The 13,519-nt window shown below is 40.7% G+C and overlaps 1 long non-coding RNA gene across 1 annotated transcript; it reads right to left on the bottom strand.

The window, feature by feature from the left end:
- Positions 1-220: 220 nt before the first annotated feature.
- On the bottom strand, positions 221-8,358 carry LOC147574778 (uncharacterized). The gene is made up of 2 exons (XR_015243492.1): positions 8,041-8,358; positions 221-670 (listed from the first exon to the last, which is right to left on the bottom strand). It is a non-coding gene; the product is annotated as an uncharacterized LOC147574778 (long non-coding RNA).
- Between the last annotated feature and the right edge of the window lie 5,161 nt (positions 8,359-13,519).

A 13,519-nucleotide genomic window follows, 5' to 3' on the forward strand; every position in this document is an offset into this window, starting at 1 on the left:
CAAAGAAAAAAAGTGTGCACTATCATGCTGCATTTTTGTTTTTTTTTCTTTTGAATTCAGCATCGACTTTGTCACAAAAATTTTAAGATTCAGTTTGTCTAGCTGGGAATATATCTTTGTAAATTTTTGTAACTCTAGCTTCTATATTGATGGTAACATGTTGGATGCAATTAAATTGTGTGTGCCCTACAACCGAGACAAAATATCCTTCTGATCAGTGGGATTTTTAAAGAAAGTTTTTATTTTGAAATAATTTTCAAATTGCAAAACTGCAAGTTGAAAAAATTGTTCAGAGTTCGCTTCCCCTAATGTTAGCACCTTTGGTAACCACAGTACTGTGGTCCAAACCAAGATATGAACATTTGTACGATGTTGTTAACTAAACTGCAGACTCCATGCAAATTTCAGGAGAGAGCCCTTTCACCCCCTTTCCTGTTCCAGGATGAAACCCCATGACCTTCATTTGCTGTGTCATCTCGGCCTCCCCCAGTCGTGACAGCCGTACATTCTTGGTCCTTCATGATCTTCCCACTCTTGACGAGTACAGATCACTTGTTTGGTAGAATGACTCTCAGTTTGAGTTCGTCTGATGTTTTCTCGTGATCATATTGAAGATGTGCATTTTGGGCAGGAATATCTCAGAAGTGTTGTGTGTCCTTCTTAGGGCATCCTGTCAGGGCATGCATGATATTAACATTTTTTTTGTTACTCCGGATATTAACCTCAATCAGTTGGTTAGGCTGTCTATTGGGTTTGTCTATTGTAAAGTTACTATTTTCCCGTATATAACTGATAAATATCTCGGGTGAGATACTTTGAAACAATGTTGGTATCTTGAATCTCCTCAAATTTTGCTCAATGGTTTTTGCCTCATACATTGATACCTCTTGCCTGCGACAATTATTACTGTGGCATTTGCCTAATGGTGATTTTTTGAAGAGTTTATTTATTTTGAGAGAGAGAGAGAGAGAGAGAGAGAGAGAGAGAGAGAGCATGTGAGTGAGCAGGGGAGGAGCAGAGACAGAGAGGAAGAGAGAGAGAGAGAGATTCCCAAGCAGGTCAGGTCCTAAGCAGCTGTCAACTCAAAGCCTGATGCAGGGCTCGAACTCATAAACTGTGAGATCATGACCTGAGCCAAAACCGAGAGTTGGATGCTTAAAGGACTGAGCCACCCAGGTGCCCCCTTAGCGGTGACTTTTTTATTTCCCTGGTTCCTTCTACATTTATAAATTGGGATTCTTCTGTAAAGAAGAACTCCCCACCCCCCCCCTTTATTGATCCAATAATTCCTTAATATTATTGTGCATTTATAGATAATTATTTTATTCTATGGGTCATAACCCAGTACTATAGTTATTTTTTTAAATCAAATTGTTGCAGCTCTGACCATGGGGAGTCCCCTAGGTTGTGTCCTTGCCCTTAATTTTTTTTTTTTTGAGTATAGTTGGCACACCATGTTATTTTACATTCAGGTGTGCAACACAGTGATTCAATTTCTCTATACGTTATGCCATGCTCACCATAAATGTAGCCACCATCTGTCATCGTACAAGGCGACTATAATATCATTGACTATATTCTCTATGCTGTGCTTTTTATTTTGTGACTTATTCATTTCCTAGCTGGAAACCTGCATCTCCCACACTGCTCCACCATTTTGCCCACCCCCCTACTTCCCTCTCCTCTAGGCAAGCATCAATTTGTTCTCTGTATTTATTCTCTGATTCTAATTCTTGTTTCTTTCTTTATTCATCTGTTTTGTTTGTTAGATTCCAAATATGAGTTACATTGTATGGCATTTACAATAACCAAGATATGGAAGCAACCTAAGTGTCTATAGATAGACAAATGGATAAGGAAGATGTCTTACACACACACACACACACACACACACACACACACGCACACACTGGAATGTGTCCTTGCCTTTTGATGTGCCCCTCTCCTTTCTCAAACGCTTCCTTATTTTCTGGCACCACAAGATCATCCAGGCTCTTGTGTTTTTCCTGGCCCACCTCTAGAATCAATTCTTTCCCCCAGGGAGCTCTGATTCCTTTTATTGGAGAATGGAATATAGAAACCAAGATCTGGCGCCAGGTATGCTCAGACTGCTGGAAGATAGTGTTTCTAGGCTCTCTCAGTAGACAGAACTAGGAAACGTATATATAAGCAAACAGATATACATTTCTATACCTATCTATTTGTATATATATGAGTTCATACTGAGTACACGCGTTCATAACTTGATTCCAATCCAACAAATAAGTTAATTCTAGTTTCTCCCTTTCCTTAACTTTTACTTCTGTCCACAACAGTGAGAAATCTGGCTCTTGTTATTTACAATACAGGAATAACATAAATAGTGGTTGATTTGTACTATATAATATATAGGAAACCTTAGCTTTCACACTACTCTCTACACATCAAGATTTCTTAGCCCCTGTTTCTCATGCATAGTTCACATGCACGCAGCCTATTATTTTCAGCGTTTCCACCGATCCTTCCATTTGGTAGCCTAATGGCTTTCAGTATGTTGAAGGCTGTTAGTATAATTTATGTCATGGGCCACAGCATAGCTACCTGGTATACCAAGATGCCGGTAGGGTCATCCCTAACTATGCACTGCATGCTGTCCCCATAGAGGGAGTGTCACTTTGTGTCCAAAAAAGGTCAGGTCCCCATTCAGATTTGGCTATGTATTTCTCTCATGCTATCAGATAAAACCATGGCAGGAACTGGAAGTAGATAGAGGTCAGAGGTCCACCAGACCCCTTCTCATGAATTTCGTGTAACTGTTCATAACAAACACCTCATAGAAATATCGCAGACAACAGCCATGACTGGGAGCTCCCAAAGTAAGCTGGGACTGTCTTGAATGAACTGGCTGTAAGATCAGCCTGATAAGACCTTTCTCTCTCTCTTAATCCTTACCTCACTCCAAACTTGGAGAAGCCAGAGGAAGTAGAAGGATGGGAGGAGGAGAAGAGAAAGAGCAAGGTTAAAAAAAAAAAAAAAATCACAGAAAAACTCATTCTATCCCTTCCACCTTTGTCGACATCCAAGCTGGTTCAGACACAAGCAGAGGTATGCGATTTTAAATGGCGTAAGACTGTGGCAGTTTGACTTTACGTTTAAGTGACTTTTTAAAAAAAGTTTATTTTTGAGAGAGAAAGAGAGGGGGAGGGAGAGAGAGAGAGAGACAGAGACAGAGAGAATCCCAAGCAGGCCTGCGCACTGTCAGTGTGGAGCCTGATGTGGGGCTCAAACTCACAAACCGTGAAATCATGACCTGAGCTGAGATCGAGAGTCAGATGCTTAACCAACTGAGTCACCTAGATATTCCTTAACTGGCTTTTTGATACCTGAAAAATCACTAGAAAAGTTATCGAATCTGCCTGGTATTTCATCTAGAGCAGAGAAGAATGCTCTAGCAAAATTTGATTGAAAGCATTTTGTAAATGATAATGAGCTATATGCCCTATTCCCTTATTCGAAGACATTTCTTTCTTCATATTATATATACATTATACATATATAAAATATGTATATATACACATATATGTGTATACACACACACAAACACACACACACACACACACACACACATATATATATATATATATATATATATATATATATATATATATTTATTCTTCTGAAATTGGGATGCATCTTAACCCCAGTGTACATTTATGGAGGTGATATCTTTCTTCCTTCTTTCTCCCCCCCTCACCTTTCTTCTGAATAGCTGCTATTAAATCTATAATGTATCTTATACCAGAACTGAGAAATTACTGCAGGTTTTTCTGTGTCATCCAGGATTCCTGAACTATGTATGCAATTTTCCTAATGAAAAATTGCTTCTTAAGCATGTATATTGAAGCATAAAGCTCTTCCTTGATTTCTTTTTTGTTGCCAGGTCAATAATTTTATACCAAACTAAGAAATGAGAAGGCACATTTCCCCATCTTTAGCTTTCTTTTATCTTATCTAAAGACAGATACCATTTTTTAGGCAAAACACGTTGCCTATAGTGTATTTGCCTTTTTCAATATGGCCCCAGATAGGGAAAGGAAAGAACAGGTCATTTCTGTAGGAAAAATTGGAACCAAGCTGAGAGCCTATCTATTAACTCTGCCTTTTTCTCCCTCCCTCCCTCTCTCCCTCCCTTCCTTCCTTCCTTCCTTCCTTCCTTCCTTCCTTCCTTCCCTCCTTCCTTCCTCTTTCTTTCTTTCTTTTTTGGTACAGTAAATGTTAGATCCGGATTGAGGTTATTCCAATCTGAAGAGCAAAACAATAACAGTGAGAACCAACACAAAACATCCTCCTTTTGGCAGTGCTACATGCAAGTTTCTAATTTATGTAACTGAAAAAGGAGATTTAGAGAGTTCTGAAAAAAAAAAATGGAGTTTCTACTGGAAAGACTGACAGACTCTAAACTACAAGGGTGTTGCCAGGCGCCACCATAATAAAAGGTGGCAAGCTTCCAGAAGTCCTCACAGCTGCATGCCTGAACGTTATTAAATATCTAACTATAGTTTGCAGGCCCTGGCCAGCTTGTAACTCATTTCTGGCTGACACATTCCGGCTCATAATTAGTGTAGTACTTCTATGGCCCTTACTTTTAATTCTTTTCCTGTAAAACAGGTCTGTTCCAAAAGACAAAGGTGCACTTCACTGGGCAGTAGGGGAAATCCATGCGGTTGGGATTCTTCAGGTGGTCATGTGTGGCTGGGATCCACAGGGAAGGGAATTCTGTCTTCTTCGGACTCTCTGCAAAATGGCACGCAGATCCCCGGATTTTATTTCAGCCTTTGTCACCAGCCTCTTCCCTTACAAAATCTTAAGTTTTTTCGTTGACCTGCTAAGATGTAGAAACTTGACCACCTCGCTCCCTTGATCTTACTCCTCATGGACAAGCGTGGAAGGACACGGTCTGGCAAATGGAATGACCAGGATGTGCGCAGATCAAACATTTCGACAATGGGTCCGCAACGGACAAATTTCACGCTTGTCATTTGTCCTGGGTTGGTAGCATGTGTGCTCCGCTCAGGTGCTTCCCAGATTTCTCCACCTGCATAGTTCCGGGCTGGCGGGGCTGCAAGGCGTGGGAAGACGAAGCGATGTTTGGCAGTGTTCTTTTTAACCCTGGAAGCTGGGGGCAGAGCTCTGGTGCTGCTGTTGCTCTCACACACGTGGCCGCTCGTCTTCCTGGTCAGTAGCTTCTCCAGATCCACTGGGTTATCCTTCAACTTCTTCAACTTCTGGGCCAAGTACATTTCGCCCTCTGATGAAAGGCACCGGAGTCACATAATGTAATTCGACATTTTGGAGAGACCGGTGTGGATTTCGGTTTGCCTTCATGGGTTCCAGCTCAGTATCAGGGGTTCCAGTTTGTCCTTGCCACACCCCCCTTCTCCTCCATCTTTCTTTCCCAGCTGCCCGCGCTGCTGACTATAGGGTCATCGCCACACAGCACAGCCTTACATGGACTGTTTAATCATCACCCAGAATTGTGTAAGATCAAATCCCCATAATAAATCCCTTATTTTATATCACCCTTGGTGTTAGTGATTCTGCTCCTCTGATCATACTCTACTTGGTACAGTTGCATAGCTGTTGACAAGCTAAACCCAAGAGAGTGTTCAAGAGGAATTCAGTTTTCTTTGCTGAGGAAGACAGTTAAGGCATCTTTCTTTTCTTTTTTGAACAGCCGAAGGAACTGTGAGCGTAGAGAGTCAGTGACTTGACACAGCAGAAAATACCAGAGATGACATTTGAACTCAGACGTTTCCGAGACTGTACCCAGTGAGCTGTGAGCAGGCACTACATGTAAACGGAAATCAAAGAGGTGTGTGTGAAAAGGTGTCCCATGTCACTGGTAATCAGGGTCACACAATAAGATGCTACTTTCCACCCAGCTGGGTGGCAAAAGGTTTTAAGGTTTAGCATCAGCAAGAATATTCTCCATGAAAAAGGGAACTCTCTTGAATGGCTGGTATTCACTGGTCTAGCAATTTTGGAGGATGATTTGGTATTTCCCCAAATCTAAAGGATTCACGTCCATGACCCAGAAAATTCATTTGCACTGTCTACTCCAGCATACGTTTTCATGTGTGCCCAAGGAGGCATTTTCAAAGATGTTCAGTAGAACAAGTCCATGTTCATTAATGTGAGTGTGACCCCAAAGCATGGTGGTACATCCACAGAATGGAATGAGGTAGATCTGTAGGCACTGAAGAGCTTCTCGTATATTGTGGAATAAATAAAAAGGAAATCACAGAATGATAGGTTTCATAGAGTACAACTCCTGTGAAAATACACAAACAGAACAGGGCTATCTATTTCCCAGGAGCAAATAGGTGTAAGTGAAAATATTTACAAAGTTGGCAAGCTAATACTGGCGATTAAAAGAGATAAGAAGAAAACTGGGATTGTAAGTGGTGAAGTTGAGTTTAATTTATGATGTTTTATTTCTTTTACAAAGAAAATATCTTCATGTATTACCCATGTAATTCATATTTTTTGCTGTAGAAAAATAAAGGCAATGTGTCTGAAAGATGCGTTATAGACCGTACGGCATATTAAAAGAGGGATGGTGTATTTGCAAAATGTTTAGTTAATACTTTTCATTTTATGGCAAGGAAATTGGGGCTCAGAGACATGAAATGATTGGCTGAAGGCAGACTCCAATAAAAATTTGAAATCAGATTGTCCTGGAAAAATTGGTAACAGTTTCTGGAATTTTTTGTTAATAATCTCAGAAATACTTTGATGAAACCAGAGTTTACTTAGGGCCACCATCCTGGGGACCTTCTGAACAAACCAGATTCAGCTTCGACATTCATGATTTGGTCTTTTAACCATGTTGCTCATGGATTCTGTTAAGATCGTGCCAACACCACATTATCAGTGTTGAGTCTTGCAGCCTATGGCTAAAGCTACAAGTTTTTCGAACACCTTCACCCTCTGTTGCCTCAGTAAATTCATGTTTTCTGCAGCATATCCAAAAACACTTTGGTCCTTGTCCTTCTTTAAGATGGTTCACATCTGTGATATTTCCCAGGAAGGCAGAAAACTCAGAGACAGTTCCCTACAAAGCCATTCTTTAAATCAACAGAAATATAATGGTGGTATTCTGAGTCCATTTGTTCTGATGTCCCAGGAAAGAAAGAATTGGTTTCTGCTTCTACGAATGTATTTTCATCTGGCCTTCTCAAGGATGGGAAATAACCACAGAACAGTCCAACACATGCAAGTCTCTTTGGCCCAGAGCCTAATTCCAGTCTGCTTGTAGGGATCTGCTTGGTTAATAGAATCTGAAAGTCCTAAATGTTACCCATCATTTAAGTCCTATTTATGTTATCCCTGATAATAAAGGTCTTCTCCTAATCCCTGATTCTTGCTCATTTCTCCACCTCAGGTGCTCCACTCCTGATGACCGGGGTGGCCACCTTGTATTATAATGATCTACTTTGGGTTTTTCTCATATGCTATATTGTGAGCAGGGGGAGAGCTAGGGAGATCTGGGGCTGGTAGAAATAGGTTCACAGATAAGGGACCTTATCTCTACCTTCTCTGTGGGTCTCAGAATCTTCTATCACTGTCTTTTGCACAGTGATAAAAGAGCTATCTTTTTATCGAAGCTCCAACAACAACCATAGCAGTGTGGTACCCAAACAAACTTGTTTTACAGATGCCACTTTTGGAGAATATTCAGAGAGAACTTGTTGGCTCCCTCCTTCTCCCTAGCTACCTGATCACCTATTTCCCCATCTTGGGCAGCAGAGTCTTTCTGAGGGCCTCATTTCCTCCTCTACCATCCTGTCCTCAAGGACAGCAAAACCCCTCATGGCTGCTGCCAGAAATAACTCTACTCCTCTCGTTTGAATCTGAGTCCCTCTCCTCAAGCATGGCTCCATGATGCAGAAGTAAAAACACGGAAGCAATTGTAGCTGCCTCCAGCCTTCAGAGAATACTTTCTTCCATTAACTGTTTTCAGGAGTTTCTCTCTCCTCCCCAGAAAAATGAAATACTTACTTTTTTCTGTGTGTTGATAGCCAGGAGTGTGATGTTACACTAGATGCCTTGTCCATTCTCTGAAAATTAGGAGGGGCAGGTCATGGCCTCTGCTTCTTCTCTGTGCTGAATCTCAGAAGAGTTGGAAACTGAGATTGTCCAACAGCCACGCTCCTCCAAGTCTTGTTCATTTTAGTGTGACATTTCTGAGCTTTTGTTCCACAAGTATTCAACACACACACAGATGTTATTCATATTCTTCAATCTACTGAAAAGAAAAATACCCAAGTCTACTGTGTTACCGGAACTGAAGTAAACATTGGCAGCAAGTGTGGAAGGACTGACTGACCTGGTGGTTTAATATTTTTCCACTTCAAGCCCTTAATGTGCGTCGTGTGAATCATCTAACAACAAAATGTCATGCTCTCTGTGAGGTTTCTCTGCTAATTACCCAGTGAGTTTTGCCTTCCCAGTTTTATGTTTGGTGTGATTGTGTGTGTGTGTGTGATTTTTCTCCCATTCTTATTGATGTATAATTGACAAATAAAATTGTATGTCCTTGAAGTGTGCCACTTGATGTTTTGATATACGTATAGGTTGTGGGTTGTGGGAGATAATGGCCACAATCAAGCTAATTAACGAATCCATTACATCACATAGATTTTCTTTTTCTTTTTTTCTTGTAGTAAGAACACTTAAGATTTACTCTCCTAGTAAATCTCAAGTATACCATACAGTATTGTTAAGTATAGTCACATTGCTGTACATTAGATCTTCAGAAATGAAATTTTGTACCCCTTACCACCTCCCCCCACACCCCTGGCAATCACCATTCTACTCTCTGCTTCTATGAGTTTGATTCTTTTAGATTCCATATATAAGTAAAATCATGTGGTATTTGTTTTTCTTTGTCTTGCTTTTTTTTACTTAGCCAAATGTCCTCCGGATTCATCCATGTTGTTGCAAGTGGCAGAATTTTTTTTCTCTTGTAGAGCTGAATAGAATTCCATGATTTTTAAATTTCATGGGTTCCATTGCTTAATTCTTGGGTGCATTTATTGGAAAATGGAGCTCTCGATCCCTGACCTATCCACCTTAGTGGTTTGAGATTTGATTTACAATACTTACAAGAAAGAGAAATCCCACAAATGATGTAAATGGATATAATCTTCTGTAAGGAGATGATGGAGAAAGAAGAAAATTAGTTGATATTTGACCAGAAGTAGCTTATTCTACTACTAATAAAATCAATTAAAGATGTACACATATCTCTTTTGAGCTAGGTATTTTGGGAATAGAAATCATAAATAAAAGATGGTCCCAGCTCCAGCTGGCCTCCTTTCTTTATGCAGCATGATGACCCCTCTCCTGTAAGGCCTGGCTCAGGCCCAGAGAGGTTTACAAGCCTTACCTTCCACCTTGGCAATTAACAAGGTATTGAACTCAACTTATGGCTGCTTCCTAGAAGAGATCCTAGTGCCATGTGAAGATCATAAAATGTTCTTTTTCTTACCACATCTATATCCTCACTCACATTTTCTTTTTTTATGTTTACTTATTTTTGAGAGAGAGAGAGAGAGAGAGAGAGAGAGAGAGAGAGAGAGAACATGAGTGGGGGAGGGACAGAAAGAGAGGGGGAGACAGAGGATTTGAAGTGGGCTCTGTGGGCTGGCAGTAGTGAGCCTGATGTGGGGCTCCAACTCATGAGATCATGACCTGAGCCTAAATCAGAAGCTCAACCAACTGAGCCACCCAAACGCCCCCTCACTCACATCTTCTAGTGTAATATTGCTAAGGACTTTTGGAAGAAAAAAATTTAACTGCCCACTATCCCAATGGTTTCCTGTTTTGGAAGGAATTCCAGGATGGGTGGAAGTTGAGTCAGATATTGAATCTCCAGAGGGTCTTTGTGATCAGGGTTGTTGGAGACTAGTCCTGGGTGCAGCTGCAGGGACTAGTGTCCAGCACCATGGACTGGAGGGGTTTTTGGTGGAGCGGTGATGACAGCAAGTGTCCATTGTCCCTGGCGCCATTGGGCATGCAGTAAGGAGATAGTTCTGGTGGCTAGATTGTGGCTGTCCTTTGCCTTCCTAGGTTCTCTCCAACTCTTGTTCTCTGGGCTTCTCCTAGGTTCCTTGAGATACCTAACACCCATTCGATGAATCCCTTGTTTTGCTTGAGTCAATCAATGCCTATTTCTATTGTTTGCCATCAAGAACCCAGACTGCTACCAACATTTTGCATATGCTTCGCATCTCAAAATCTTTTTAGATAAATATTTTGAATGCTTAAAATGATCAAAGTGATCATGATGGTCTTTCTTATCATTTGGGTAGTATCAACCTGATCAACACTATCCTATGTTTCCCCCTCATCCTCATGTTTTATCTTCTGTATATTTAGGACTGAAGTAAAATTTTTATTTGACTATAAAACAGCTTTTTTTTTTTTTAAAAAAAATAACTCTAAGAGAGGTTAAAATATTTAGGTGTTATTGACTCAGAAGATGCATTAATTCCTGCTATCGTAGTTAACTAAGAGATGTGTCTGGGTATATATTTAACCTATTTTCATGAATGAACTAGCCTGCTTCTAGACAAAGGATTGAGCAAAAGTCCCCAAGCTACTAGCAAACATTAGTCTCCCCTAACTGCTTTATAAGTTCCTTATTTTGGCACGCCTGCAATATGCCATCCAAAGATGTTGAAGGGAATGTCTATGGACAAAAAACAGCTCGAAACTCTTGATTTTAGGATTTTATTTAGGTGGGTCTTATAGCAAGAGCTTAAAAACTGCGCTCTGCAGAGTCCTGGGGGCTTCATGGAATCCCTTTGGGGATTTCAGGAGAGGTATGCATGAAGGAAGTGACAAGGGCTGGAATGTCTTCATGCAGAACAACATCTTTTTCTTTAAGTGTCAGGTTTTCACACAAACCACTGGACCTCTTTGAAACACGGTGAAACTTTCGGACCCCTATTCTCCAGAAAAATTCACATACAAGACATAGAGAAAATTTTTGCATGTAATTTTTAGGGTGTTCACAGATTCTGATGATCTTTTTGGATCTTTATTCTATAGGTTTCCAGATTAAGAACCTTTGAGGAAAGCTTTCTTAGTTGAAGTTTTCTTTTACTTGAGAAAGGAAAAAAAAAAAAAGAAAGAAAGAAAGCCACCATCTGTCTATACTCACATGTTTGGGTTTTCTCCAAATCTCCATATGTACGCAGTTCCAAAGAGCTGTCTTTTCATGGCCCTTTGAAATGGGTTTTCCTTGCACACAACGATGTGTGTAAAGAAGCTTTGTCCTCAGACAAGACCAGGCCATTTACCTGTTTCACATCCAGAAGACTGCTAAGAAAAGTTTCTCTGCAAAATATGTCTTCTTGAATACCCTTGAGCTGGGTATTCAATACCCTTGAGATGACTTTTCATAGGGAAAGGTTGGAATAAGGAGCTCATGGCTGGAAGACATCTTCAAGAGTCCTTAGACTCAAAGGAGCTAAGAGATCTAGATCAATAGCCAAGGAAAGCCCAGAGAAAATGCTGAGAGAGGTACGGGGAAAGAAGGGAAGAATACGGAGAACCACAGAAGGAGGAGGAATGATCTTGATAAGGGCCAGAAAGTGGTTCAAGCACTTTCTCCTTCCTCAGGATCTGTGTGCATCTTGCTCCCACTGCCTGGTCTTGTCATCCTTCTTCTCATCCACTTCACTCTGTGAGTCTTAGATGAAAAGTCCCCTCTTTTTCCTCACCGCTCAATATAGGGTGGATTTCCTCAGTTATTCTTTCTCCTAAAACTTAAAAAATTATTCTTATAGCACATATCATAATTTAATATTATATATAGAGAGACATACATATATAATACAGGCTTTGAGGGTGAATATGTATGTGTATATATAATTGAGTTACACATGAAATATAATATTTAATAATATATATGTCTACAATATAAAATACATACTATATTAGTGTTTGTCCTTGTTTATTGTCTGTCTCTAGAAGCCACTGTAGGGTCAAGGACTGTGTCTATTTTGTGCTTGACAAAGAGTATGATTGTTAATAAATAGTTGTTGAGTGAGTGAATGATCACTAGAAATTATGGTTCTCCCTAGATGAGGCAAAGAGCTATGCCACCCATTGGCCTAAGGATGGGTGACTTAGACATAGGGAATGAAGAATTGGTTGAAAGTAGAGAATATGAATTTTTAGAGGAGGGACCTGCTCAGAAGAAAAAGCTGAACTCAGGAATTGCCTTGTTCTGGATTTCTGTTTCAAAACCCCAAAGTGAATGCCACCTGTAAGTCAGACACAGCCTGTTCCTGCTGGTGATCCCCACTTCCACCTCTAGTTTAGAAGGGGCTCTACTTCTGAGAAGGGGTGAGAAGGATGGGAAAGAGAAGAAAATCACTTTCTGCAGTCCACAGTGTTGAGGTAGCACCTCCTAAGACCTCTCCTGCAGGCAGTGGAAGAAGACAACCATGCTTACCTTCCCTTGGCTGTAGATGGTGTAGTCCCTGCACTTATGTGCAGCTCAAGGCATGGGCAGCCCAGGAAAAGGAAACACTGTTGAGGGTGAGTAAGAACTTTCCAGTGAGTATGTGGTTTCTATATTCATTGGAGTCTGCTTCTGGGCCTTAAATTTTACTTGGAAGTGCAAGCCTCCGAGGAAGGCATTCTGCGTTGTGAGCGGGAACTGGAAATGTTCCCTTTTGCTAGGACTAACGCAATGCAAAAAGGAGCTGAGGGCTAGAAAGGCAAATATTCTTTCTGGAACGATGACCATGAGACCAGTTATATTCAGGAGATTTCACATTTTGTAGTACCTTTCTCGAAGTGTATTAACTTTCTTATAAATAGTGAGATAAATAACATAAAAGCCCACAGCCTTACATTTTCTTGGTTGGAGTTCACATGAGTTGACTTTTCTTTATCAGTTAGAGGGAAAATAATCCTCTCATCTTGCCTGAATTGCCTGAACATTCTAGAGAGTGATCTAACTTTCTGTTTCACTTCCTGCTCTGTAGAGGTGGCACTGACAAACTATATATATATTCTCTGCAGTAAAAACCCCAAGAATACTTGGCTTTTGAAGGACCCTGACTGCAAGGAGGCAGAATCTTGGTTTGGAGTCCAGACCTGCCACTTACAAAGCAGATGATCTCAGAGAAGTGACAGAGCGGCTGGCATTTATGACTGAGAAGATTTAGATGGTCTCCAAGCTCCTGTTACAAGATTGTGTGACATTCTTAATGAACCCAAGAATCTATGTTGAGGTCCCGTCTGTCCTGTAATTTAAAGGAGAGGGAGGCTAACTAGTGAATATAAATGATTTTTGTTCTACAGTTTACCTACTCCAGGGGTCAGCACTATAGGGTAGGTGTGCATCTCCTTATTTGTTCTAGAATGCTCCTCGGGGAGGGCCAAGACCTATTCAGCAAGGGGCTTCATCCATCCTGATGAAACATTTGGGGAGAGGAGAGGGGGTTTATGTGTGTTT

The sequence above is a fragment of the Puma concolor genome, chromosome D4, assembly GCF_028749965.1.
Source record: "Puma concolor isolate L17-30 chromosome D4, mPumCon1.1.hap2, whole genome shotgun sequence".
NCBI lineage: Eukaryota > Metazoa > Chordata > Mammalia > Carnivora > Felidae > Puma > Puma concolor.